The sequence below is a fragment of the Stegostoma tigrinum genome, chromosome 10 (assembly GCF_030684315.1).
Source record: "Stegostoma tigrinum isolate sSteTig4 chromosome 10, sSteTig4.hap1, whole genome shotgun sequence".
NCBI lineage: Eukaryota > Metazoa > Chordata > Chondrichthyes > Orectolobiformes > Stegostomatidae > Stegostoma > Stegostoma tigrinum.
Window position 1 is genome coordinate 18,056,071 of NC_081363.1, and position 12,925 is coordinate 18,068,995.

The following is a 12,925-nucleotide window of genomic DNA, read 5'->3' on the forward strand; positions in this document are numbered from 1 at the left end:
ACAATGGGAAAGATGCAGAACAAAACTGCAGGGTGTTGTAAGTATCATAGGCTAGTCAAAATGGCGGACTTTAACTACCTGAATATAGACTGAGATATTGGGCATTGGGGTGGAGCAGGGTGAGTGTTTCCAGGTTGCACGCAGGAAGCTTTTCCATAACGATATATACCTTCTACGAAAAGGAACGATACCCTCTTTGATTGGTTCTTGGAAATGGAGTGGGCCAAGTGGATTAAGTGTTAGTCGGCAATGCTGAGGAGACAGTGATCATTGCATCATATGGTTTAGGATGAGGATAGAAAAAGCCAGCAGGCAATCTTGAGCAAGTATAATTAACTTGAGAATGACAATTTCAGTAAGGCAGAAATGAGCTGGGCAAGGAGACCAGAACAAAATGCTGGTAGGAAAAGCTGTAGCTAAACAATTGCTTACCTTCAAAGAAGAAATGGTACAGATACAGCCAAAATTCCCACAAAACAAAAAGGAATGCAAACAAATCCAGAGCTCTCTGGGTGAAAAAGGAACTAGAAAGTAAAATGAAAAAGGTGTGCTTATGACAGACGTTAGGTTAAAAAAAAAGACACGATTGAGAACCAAGACGAATCAAGCAACTATACGAGGATAGGGGAGAAAACATATTAGAGAAGAAAATAGGGTTTATGAAAGACATGACTGCCAAACTAAAGGTGAATCCCAAAGTCATCCATAGGCACATCATGTAGTAAAAGAGTGGCAAAAGGAGTAGTAGTGTCAAAGTAGGAGCCAAAAAGAATTTCTGCACAGAGGCAAGAGACATGGATGAGGTGTTAAATGAATACTTTGAAATGTCTTGACTGAGGAGGTTACCCACTCTATGGTGACAGAGGAGAAAATTCTGTCACTGGAAGGATATAAAAAATTATACGGAGAAAGCATTGGATATAATGTGGTGGTTTAAAGTTAATAAGGAACAGGGTTTGGTTAAGATGCAATGAAGAGCAATGAAGGAAATGAGATTATAAATTGCAGTGCCATTAGCCATAACCTTTCAGACTTCCCTAAACTTGGAAGAACTGCCAGAAGACTGAAGAATAGCAGACATTGCATCCTTGTTCAAAACGTTAGTAAGGATAAGCCCAGCAATTATAGATTAGTCAGTTTGGATATTGGGAAGCTTCTAGAAACATGTTTTTCAATATAGAATTAATAGGGACAGGGATAGTAGATGTTTGATACAATGTGTTCCATCAGACTTGTGGGGAAAGTTATTGCTCATGGAATAAAAGGGATAGTAGTAACATGGATACAATATTGGCTGAGTGGTAGGAAACAGAGTAAAAGACAATGGGTTATTTTTCAGGCAGAAGGAAGGCTTGTGGTGGAGGTTCCTAGCGGGTTAGTATTTGAACCCTTACCTTTTCAGATATATTCATATGATCTAGCTCATGGCCTGCAGGAAACAATTTCAAAGTTTGCTGATGATATGAACCGGAAAACATTGTAAACTGTACATGACACAAGTTGGTGGAGTGGTCAGTTCATGTCAGATTAAGTTTAATGTGGAGAAGCGTGAGATGATGTATTTTAGTCAGAGGATCATTCAAAGAGATTATAAAATATGGGGTACCGTACTCAAGGGGGTGCAGGAGCAGGAGGACCTGGGTGTATATGTGCATAGATCATTGAAGGCATTAGGACAGGCAGAAACAGCAGTGAATAAAGCATGCTGTATCCCAGGCTTTATTAGCAGGAGCATAGGCATACATGAGCAAGGGCCTTATGCTAAACTTGTCCAAGATACTTGTTAGACCTCAGCTGGAGTATTGTGTTCATTTGTGGGCACCATATTGTGGGAAGGATGTGATAACATGACAGAAGCTACAGAAGAGATTTACAAGAGTGGTTCCAGTGATGAGAAACTTCATTCATGAGGATAGGTTAGAGAGGTTGGAAATGATCACCTTGGAAAGAAGAAGGATAAGTGGAGGTCTGATAGATGTTTTCAAACCACCAAAGAAGCTATTTTTGCTCATGAAAGGATTGTGAATGAGAGGGCACAGATTTAACGTTATGTATAAATATACCAAAAATGGTGCAAGAAAACATTTCTTCACTGGAATGCACTGCCTGGATGTGTGATGGAGGCAGATTCAACTGAGGCATTCAAGAGGTCATTAGATGAGTTGTTGAATCAAAACAAGGGAACTGAGAAAAGACAGGAGAGTGGCATTATGTCATCATGCTCATTGTGAGAAGGGTGCGAACATGATGCCCCAAATTGTCTCCTTCTGGGTCCTAAAACCTCTGTGATTCTGTGATTTTTGTTGGCACCTTCCAAACCCAAACCGAGAAGAAAAAGGACAGAAATGCATTGGAACATACCATCTGCAAGTACCTCTCTAAGCTACTCACCATCCTGCTTTGGAAATATATCGCAGTTCCTTCATAGTCACTAGGTTAAAATCCTGGAACTTCCTCCTTAACTGCATTTTGGGGGTGCTACACCACATAGACTGTAACGGTTCAGGAAGATGACTTAGCACCTCCTTCTGACGGACAATTAGGGACAGGCAATAAATTTATCAATGATGCTCACATCTAATGAATGACCAAAAGGAGACAGTAACCAGAAGCTTAGTCAAAGGTTCATTTTAAAGGAAGACAGAGAGAAAGAGAAAGAGACAGCGTCAAGGACAGAATTCCAAAGGAATGCCATTCAGCCCATCATCATGTATATGCCCAGAACAGAGGTGGGATTCTAAAGGTCACCCCCACACTTGTACTTCTCGGATTATTCAGAAGTGATAACAGTCATTAAATAAGTCAGGCTGTATATCAGGAATATATTTAAACAATAATCACTACCAAACATCACATATAACACCATCTGGATGTCCTTTGAAGGAGGCATCTGGAATACTGTTAAATTTCTGAAATTCACCAGTTCAAAGTATGTCATAAATAGATTTACTGATGAAATGATCACATTGCATCTTGGGTGTGTGGCACTGACCAGGGTCCCTCAGGTTGCCTTGCTCTAAAGGAAAATTCACCCTCACAACTCTTGCAATGTACAATGATCCACTAGCAAACATTTCAATTTTAAAAATAAACCCTAAAACTGGCAATTATGAAATCTCTTGCCAAGAGTTCTTCATAAGTAATCATATCACAATGTTAGAATTGTTATCTAGTGAGCAGCGAAGTCACACAAAGCATGGTGGGATCAATGTCCATGCAGGTTCTTCTCAGTATGGTTGGTTGAGATGATTCCTTCCTCTTTAAACAGTTCCACTGGAAACCGAACACCCAGCTGAGCGATGAAGTAATTTAACGTCCTATAGATGGGCAAAACTAGGAATGGTGTAGTCTTCCCTCACTGAATTGTCCAGTGTAGTGATTGTGACAAGGTCAGCCAAGTGGACATCATGAAACTGGAGTTCCCTGATTGGGCGTGTTAACCGATTCCAATCAGGGAGCCCTGGCTGGCAGGTATAAACAACAGTGTCAGAGGTTCTGTTCATACTGAGAGCTGGCTCTGAGGCTTCTGGACCAGTCTCGACTACTATGCACACATAAATAAAGGGCGACTTGGTGATGGGATACCAACACCCATGGAGTCATTTTATCTAGCGTAGGACTTTGAACCCCACAGCCTCCAAGTCAGATGCAGCAGTTATACTAACTGAACCTAGGTAACCACAATCAACTTCACCGTATTTAGTACCATGATTTTCCCAGTTGTCCTAGCCCAGGGATGAAAATCACCTCTACATTTTTAACTACACTGCTATGAGTCCTACACCCTTCCAGAACAGTCCCCCAAATTGAAATCAAAACACATATACATGGTGATAATGGGAACTGCAGATGCTGGAGAATCCAAGATAATGAAATGTGAAACTGGATGAACACAGCAGGCCAAGCAGCATCTCAGGAGCACAAAAGCTGATGTTTCAGGCCGAGATCCTTCATCAGAGAGGGGGATGGGGTGAGGGAACTGGAATAAATATGGAGAGAGGGGGAGGCGGACCAAAGATGGAGAGAAAAGAAGATAGGTGGAGAGGAGAGTATAGGTGGGGAGGTAGGGAGGGGATAGGTCAGTCCAGGGAAGACGGACAGGTCAAGGAGGTGGGATGAGGTTAGTAGGTAGGAGATGGAGGTGCAGCTTGGGGTGGAAGGGATGGGTGAGAGGAAGAACAGGTTAGGGAGGCAGAGACAGTTTGGACTGGTTTTGGGATGCAGTGGGTGGAGGGGAAGAGCTGGGCTGGTTGTGTGGTGCAGTGATGGGAGGGGACGAACTGGGCTGGTTTTGATATGCGGTGGGGGAAGGGGAGATTTTGAAGCTGGTGAAGTCCACATTGATACCATTGGGCTGCAGGGTTCCCAGGCGGAATATGAGTTGCTGTTCCTGCAACCTTCGAGTGGCATCATTGTGGCAGTGCAGGAGGCCCATGATGGACATGTCATCTAAAGAATGGGAGGGGGAGTGGGAATGGTTTGCGACTGGGAGGTGCAGTTGTTTATTGCAAACCGAGCGGAGGTGTTCTGCAAAGCGGTCCCCAAGCCTCCGCTTGGTTTCCCCAATGTAGAGGAAGCAACACCGGGTACAGTGGATGCAGTATACACATTGGTAGATGTGCAGGTGAACCTCTGCTTAATGTGGAAAGTCATCTTGGGGCCTGGGATGGGGTGAGGGAGGAGGTGTGGGGGCAAGTGTAGCATTTCCTGCGGTTGCAGGGGAAGGTGCCGGGTGTGGTGGGGTTGGAAGGCAGTGTGGAGCGAACAAGGGAGTCATGGAGAGAGTGGTCTCTCTGGAAAGCTAGCGTCTAGGCCCGAAACGTCAGCTTTTGTGCTCCTGAGATGCTGCTGGGCCTGCTGTGTCCATCCAGCCTCACATTTCATTAACATATACATGGTATATTTGTTTGACGAGCTAAATCACCAACAGGTAAAATATCACTTGAAGGCCGAGCATCAGCATGAGTCAGTCAAGGATTTTAGCATGAATTCAACTTTAGCCAGATAGATAGACTCCTGAGATGTGTGATGTATTGTGCTAGCTACAGGAGAAGCCATAGTTCATTGCGATAAAAAGAATATGGATTTGTAGCAAGCAAGTTTATTCGAAAGTGCATCATTTAGGATTGCCTAATGAATAAGTAATTATGTAAATGAATTTGAATGTTAAGGTATTTATCAGCATGCGGCAGCAATATGTAACAAACAGCTGCAAATGGTTAGTCACAGTAATTTATTCTTAAATGTTTCCTGGGATAATTTAATAAAAATTCTTAAAAAGTTTTCTCTCCTACAGAAACTGATACAGATGTAAATAAACATGTGAGCAATTCCAGTTGGCCACTGCAAACACAATTTTGGGGTTTACATTTTGTTTTTGTTGAATCAATGCTGTCTGACTAACATGCAATCAGCTCAGTTTATCTCGTTCCTCGTGAGGGAGGGCTGCACTCCAAACAATGTCAATATATCCTTCCTGTGGCTTTGTGGCCACAGTCGAAGGCAGTTCTACTATTGGGATTTGGCCAAGGCAGCACACATCTGAAGTATAACTTCCTCCATTCTTCCACACTTCTCCCACACACACCCGTCTTCACTTTCAAGATAAAGATCAATATTCCATTGCCCTTTTTGGTTTAGTTTTGGGTTTGGGAGCAAGGAAAGGACAAAATAAGAAAGGCCAGTGCTGGTGGTTAGATAGGGTTTTTAATGTCATTCTGATGTACCAGCATGGTTCCAGGGATGCGGGAATTTAGCTACAAGATTGAAATGGAGAAACTGGGGTTAGAGTGAAGGATTGTTACAGAGATAGTCGGGACTGACAATGCTGGAGAATCTGACATAACACAGTGTGAAGCTAGATGAACACAGCAGGCCAAGCAGCATCAGAGGAGCAGGAAAGCTGCCGTTTTGGGTCGAGACCCTTCTTCAGAAAAAAAATTTTCTGAAGAAGGGTCTTGACCTGAAACGTCAGCCTTCCTGATCCTCTGATGCTGCTTGGCCTGCTGTGTTCATCTAGCTTCACACCGTATTATCTTAGAGTGAAGGGTATTGGGGGATGATTACGTTGATCGTACAACATTTTGAGAGATTTAATTAAGGTCGATATAAAAAATTCCATTAGCTGATGGCACAGTGATTAGAGAATTTAGATTTAAAATATGACAAAGAATTGCTTTTTAACATAATGAATGACCTAGGCTTGTTATCTATGAAGGTGGCAGAAGTGGCCTCAATGAATTATTTCAAGTGGTAACTGGATGGACACTTGAGGGAAATAAGCTTGTAGGGCTACAGGGATAGAATCCCTACAGTGCAAAAACAGGCCCTTCAGTTCAACAAGTCCACATCAACTCTCAGAGCATCCCACCCAGACCTATTTCCTTATAACCCACCTAATCTACACATCTCTGAACTCTACAGGCAATTTAGCATGGCCAATCCACCAAACCAGCACATCTTTGGACTCTGGGAGGAAACCAAAGTATCTAGAGGAAAGCCACACAGATGCAAGGAGAATGTGCAAACTCCATACAGACAGTTGCCTGAGGGTGGAATTGAACCCAGATCTCTGGCACTGTGAAGTAACAGTGCTAACCACTGAGCCACCATGCCACACTAGATTGAGCAAGTGCACTAAATGAATTGTTCTATGGTGAGCCAGCATAGACTAGATGGGTTCTATGCTGTAGTTAATTTGTAATGTTTCATGGTAATCAATACCAATACTAAGGTCATGCATGATGTTCTGAATTATAGTCAAACATTTGGGTGCATGTATATAATGGTGACTGACTCACCATTGTCATCACTAAGAAAGCTTACTGAATTAAGTTCCAATCAACTTGTTGGGAGCTCAGATGGGAGGCTGGCAGAACACAGCAAGCCAGGCAGCAATCCGGGGGAAAGGAGAAATCGGCATTTTGGGGATTACCCTTCTTCTGGACTTGTTAGGGACTGACTGGTGAAATATTTGACCAATCACAATCCACCTGTGCAGAAACTGCTAACTGTTCAGAGTCTGGCACCTTCTGGGGCTGAAAAACTGTTGCTTGAGATGTTGAGGTGGGTACAGTGACAATGACATAAGTTTCTTTCACTTTCCATGGGGAGGGAATGGTTGGGAGTGGGTGAACAGATGAATCAGAGACAAGGGAGGGGGATTCAGCAGCCATCCCTTTGCCCCTGTTCCTGCCCCAGATTTAGCTAATAAATGCCCTCCCTACCCTAACTCAGCAGGCAAGCCAATCTGAGTTCCCAATCAGGAAACAGTCACTTGTCTTGCCCATGAAGGAGGAAGGAAATCAGCTCAGTGGTAAATTGTGGTCCTTAAATAGCCTGTTACTTGATCCTTAATTGCTGGTGAGCTGAGAAAGTCCTCAATGGACCTTCTCACCTAGGACTTAACTGGTGAGGTGGCAAGAAGAAGGCAAGCATCACTCCAGAGCAGATCTGCCAACCCCATTTGACAATCTTCTTTGCCACCAGTAAGAAGGGCAAAACCACACTCTTTTTATTTAATAAACTAAATTCCACTTACAAATCACTATATTATTCTTCCAAACCACTGGGTTACTAGTCCAGTAATAAAACCACTCTGTTAGCATATTATATAGAATAGCTGCTCCAGATATGGTTTGATTCAATTCAAATAATGACATGGCCAGTTGAATTGTTTTGGCATGTGCATGTGGGGTATGTTACCAAAAGGCCAATCAATATTACCTACATTGCTGAACCAGTTTAGACTATATTCTTCACTGAGGGGGATTAGCAAATCAGATATGCCTACATCTGTTGGTGGCGCACCCCCAGTAACATCTGGTCAACACTCAGCAAGTTCACTTCAGGCATAAGGGAGAGAAATATATGTGACTGAACGAAGAAGAAAAGAATTATTTTCAAAGTTACGACTTTGTGTATTACAGTCAATTATTTTACAGCAGGTATTGTTAAGCTATGTTGCCGTTCAAACCGCTTCCGGCCCCATGTCTCACAAACTCCTGCCCCCTCACTATCACAACAACTAAACCTTCCTGTTTCTTGGTATTACTGAGGCACCAGCGAACGTCAATCTGTTAAAGTGCATTTTAATAGCTTTGAGTTGTCAGCTGTAGCTCATAATTGGTATTTCTCTTGCATACCCTTACCTCACCTCAGGCAGAAAGTCTTGGATTCTGAGCACAAAATGTAGGCCAAAACCTTAAGGCAGTACTGAGGGGAGTGTTGCACTGTCAGGGTATGCCACACACTAAATGGGATGTTAAACAGAATCCCATCCTGCTCTCTTTCTCTTTCTCAGGTGAATATTACAGTCTCAGTGCACCACTTCAAAGATGCGCAGGGGAGCTGTCTCTGGTATCTAAGCCAATATTTATCTCTCAACCTATCTTCACTAAAACAAGTTATCTGTTCAAACTCTTTGGTGTTTGTGGGATGGTGTTATGCTGAAATTTGGTTGTGGTATTCCCTACTTCACAACAATGGGCAGGACAGTGGCTCAGAGGTTAGCACTGCTGCCTCACAGCTCCAGGGACCTGGGTTTGATTCCTGCCTCAGGTGACTGTCCAAGTGGAGTTTGCATGTTCTCCCCGTGTCTGACTGGGTTTCCTACCACAGTCCAAAGATGTGCAGGTCAGGTGAATTGGCCATGCTAAATTGCCCATAGTATTAGCCATGGGAAATGCAGGGTTTTCATAGAATCATAGAATTCCTACAGTGTGGAAACAGGCCCTTCAGCCCAAGAAATCCACACCAAACCTCAGAGAATCCCATCCAGACCCATCCCCCTGTAACCGACCTACTCCACATATCCCTGAACACTACAGGCAATGTAGCATGGCCAATCCATCCTAACCTGCACATCTTTGGACTGTGGGAGGAAACTGGAACACCCGAAGGAAACCCCGCAGACACGGGGAGAATGTGCAAACCCCAAACAGACAGTTGCCTGAGGGTGGAATCGAAGCCAGGTCCCTGGCGCTGTGAGGCTGCAGTGCTAACCACTGAGCCACCATGCCACCCCAAAAAGGACCCAAACTCCTCCCCAGCAAGGAACTGAACCACAATCTCCCATGTGACAGGCAGGGATACTAACCACTACTCTACCAATAGGGGTTATAGGGAGGGGTGGGTCAGGGTGGGATGCTATTTGAATTTGATGGGCCAAATGGCCTGCTTCCACAATGTAGGGATTCCGCAAACAATGACTGCAATTAACTGGCTTTCATTGTGTTCAGTAAAACATGATAGGGGCATTTTTATTAGAATATATTGAGCCAAGTTTATCTGGATGAACTAAACCTTCACCTTAGCTTGTAGCAAGAAGTTCCAGCAAAGATAATGGATACGAGGGAACAGGTGAATTTCTGTTTGACACAATTCTTATCTCCAGCCACCTTTAGATGCCAGGACTCTCATAAAATGGATCTATTCATTAGATGCGCAGGCCTACAAAGGAAGTTAAAACATTGAAAACAAAATCCACATTTATCTATTCCAATATGTTCCTGGCAAGTCCATGTGTTGCACTCACTGTACCCTATCCTACAGCACATCCGTCTCACACACATCACGACAATGTCACCGGGTTCTTAAATGACTCCAATTTATCCTCACCCTCAAAGCCTTTTATATGTGTGCACCACCTCTGCCAACTCCACCCCTCTCTGTGTCTCTGCAATTTCCTCCAGCTCTTCAACTCTGTACTACTTCAAATCTGGCTTCCTACATTACCATTATTCCACTGATCATTGTCAACCATGATTTCAGATGTTCATATCCCAGAATATCCTCACTGACCTCCTCTTCCTCTTCCTTTAACACTTTCATACAATTACACCTCAGTTAGACTGATCACCATTTTTTAATGGTTCAGTTCTACATTTTCTATCTGTTTGGGGCTCTTTGAAGCACACTGGGACATTGTTCTACATTCCAGGCACTCCATTGATGGATATTCTTTAAAATGTGATCCCAGGTAAATCATATGAGCTTTGATGTACTTCTCAAGTTATTGACAAACCTGTGCCCACAATGTCACTGCCAGTACTAATGGATTAGCCTGGCAATCCTAACCCTAATTTGCACAGTATTATTGACTACTCTTAACTTAGTTTGTAACCTGAAACAAAACGGTTTGAAGTGGGGAGGGTATTTATTTTTATACTACTCTGCCACTTTAAAAGCTAGCAAATCACAGAGATAAGTTACAAAAATAGTCATTTAGTAACCTGGAGTTGGTAAACATTCATTTAATTACACTTGCAGTGGAATTTTTTCCATGGTTCATTAAATCCAGAGATAGTGCCAAATAATTTGAAAATAACTAATGTTCCAAACTTTAAGAAGGGCCAGAAACGTGATGCTGGAAATTGTACAAATGGGCTAGTTCAAGAAGGAAAGATAGAATGATAATGATAATTTAAAAAGAACAAAGTCAACAATTCCAAACTAACACCAGATTTAAGAAAGGCATGTCAAACTGCACTAATTCATTGCAATGATTTCATTGTCATAGAATGACAACCTGATGGCTGAGTTCTCAGAGGGTCACTAAAAGGAGCAGTTCTCAATGATGGATCACTCCCTCGTGTGGGCAAACAATTGATTTCCAAGGCTAGTCATATCCCGCAGAGTTTTCAATGATTGGATTTTATAGGGTTCCTGAGTGGTTCTGGAAAAACCTTTGAATTATTTCATCACAGCTTCCTGGATTGAAGGAAAAGCACTACGATAAGTTATAACAATGGAGAATTAACATACTATTTGTTTGTTAACAATGAGTTATCAAATATCACAATAGTTCAGAACGGAAAGCGTTGGGGGAAAGAAAGCAACAAGTCTGACAACATTAGTGGGGAGATAAACAGAGTTTAACTTTTTAAGTTCAACATGACTTCTTCAAGAACTGATCCTGAGACTGCGTTCTGCAGAACAATTGTCAAGGCACTTACTCCAACTTTCTCACATAATCTGCTGGCTCTGCTGCATTTTTGAACACTGATTATTTTTCAGATTTCAAGCATCCGTACTTTTTTTTTTAAAGTTATCCTTGCTTTACATCAAGATCGAGTTCAAAACAACCTATACAAGTAATTTAATTTTTCAAGATGCATCAAATGCGATGTTCAGAGTATCTAATAACCATGTGGTTATTAAGACTAAAATGCAATAAGATGGAATGACTGAGAGTTTGATGTAGGTTAATCAATCAATTAAGCTTTTCATGAGCTGCCCATCAATATTCAATTAAATATATTGCTTTATAGAGTAAACTACACTTAAAATCTTCTGGGGTAATGAAGTGTGTTCACCTGGATAATGAGGTATTTTCAGACATCCAGTACAAGTTCATAGATTATATTTACCTGATAACTTCTTTCAAGTATTTTGTATTTCAAAAGTAGAATCAAAAATCCAGACTGATGTTCGGCAAAATTGCTTGTATTTCCCTTTTTTCTCTGATAAGCTCCTTTGAGATGTAAGCAGCTGCTGGATTTGAATTTGCGAAAAACTGATGGCCCTTTCCACGCGCTTTGCCCCTTTATCTTGGAGATACTGGCCCCGAAGTGATCAGCACCTAGTTTTGTTCAAACTCCCTTCTAATTTAGTGTTAAGCCAATTGGACAAGGAATGCTAAAAATGAACACTTCACTCTCAAAGTACGTTTAGACATGCAAATGGAGTCTCTGTGTCGCTGACAGCTGGTTTATATTACACAGCACCAACTGGCGTGAGTTCCCACAACCAGCTTGTGGATCTTGGCAGTTTAGAGCTTCGTTCTTAGTCTTCCTGGAAAGTTTGAGACCTTCAGTATGTTTAAACTGAAGAGCCTGATAAGTCTCTGCTTTTATATGTTAGCTCATGGGATCTGAATTTGTCTTAAATTAAAATTAACTGAAAATGGTTTATGGCAACATGCCAACACACTGTGTTTTTGCTATGAAACCACTACCAATTTAAACAGGATATTTGGAACAATTGCACCATGTTTTTTTTCTCGAAATGGATGGAAGTCTGGGGGACTGTAAATGCACCTTTTATAGGCCATGGGTGCGGAAGTGGTGAAGAATGTTAATGGCTACACATTGCATTGTAGAGAGAAATGCCAGGAGCTCAGACAGCATCATTGTAGCTTTTCATTTTTACAATCAAGTAAGACTCAAATAGTCTCGACTTTGGGCCTTACAAACCTGAAGGGTTTTGGATTTGGAGAATTAGGAAGCGTGAGAGACCCTGTCAAAAATCAATGTCACTGCTGGGGAAGTTTATTTAATCTATCTCTCACATCCATTACAGTAGGACATGGTTAGCAAGGTGTCATTCATATCTTGTGTTAATCATTCCACAACTAAAATATATCAGCTGAGAAATTGCTGTTTGCAATGTTAACCTGAACTTATTCACTTCATCCATGGGGTGACTGTACAGAGGTTTATAAAGTCATGGGGGGAATGGTCTAGCCAAGCTCTTTTTACTAGTGTGGGGCATTCTAAAACTAGAGGGAATAGGTTTAAAGTGAGAGGGGGAAGATCTAAAAAGGACCTGAGGAGTAAAGTTTTTATGCAGAGGGTGTTACAGTTACAGTATTTAAAAGGCATATGGATAGGTATATGAATAGGAAGAGATATGGGGTCTAAATGCTGGCAAATGGGGTTAGGTCAGATTGGGATGTCTGGTCAACGTGGACAAGCTGGACTGAAGGTTCTGTTTCTCTCCTGGATAACTCCATGACTCTATAACTACCTGCTAATTTTGTTGTGGTGATAACTGAACAGGTTGGTAAAATTGGAGAGGGGGCCGTCAGATAAACATTGGATTTCCCAGTGCCAATGACAATGGGTAGCACTTGCTGTTATTGAAGTATAATCCAGACAGAGCATACAAAAAAAAATTAAAGTTGGAAAATCCTCCATAGTCTGTG

The 12,925-nt window shown here is 42.0% G+C and overlaps 1 protein-coding gene across 3 annotated transcripts in view; it reads right to left on the reverse strand.

Annotated features, from left to right (window-relative positions):
* Nucleotides 1-11,668, reverse strand: part of fbln5 (fibulin 5) — an 89,761-nt gene extending 78,093 nt beyond the window's left edge. For all 3 annotated transcript variants that reach the window (XR_009446223.1, XM_048538224.2, XM_048538223.2), the window contains exon 1: nucleotides 11,370-11,668. The gene's annotated coding sequence lies outside the window, so the exon portion shown is untranslated. The remainder of the gene's footprint in view (nucleotides 1-11,369) is intronic.
* Nucleotides 11,669-12,925: the final 1,257 nt, after the last annotated feature.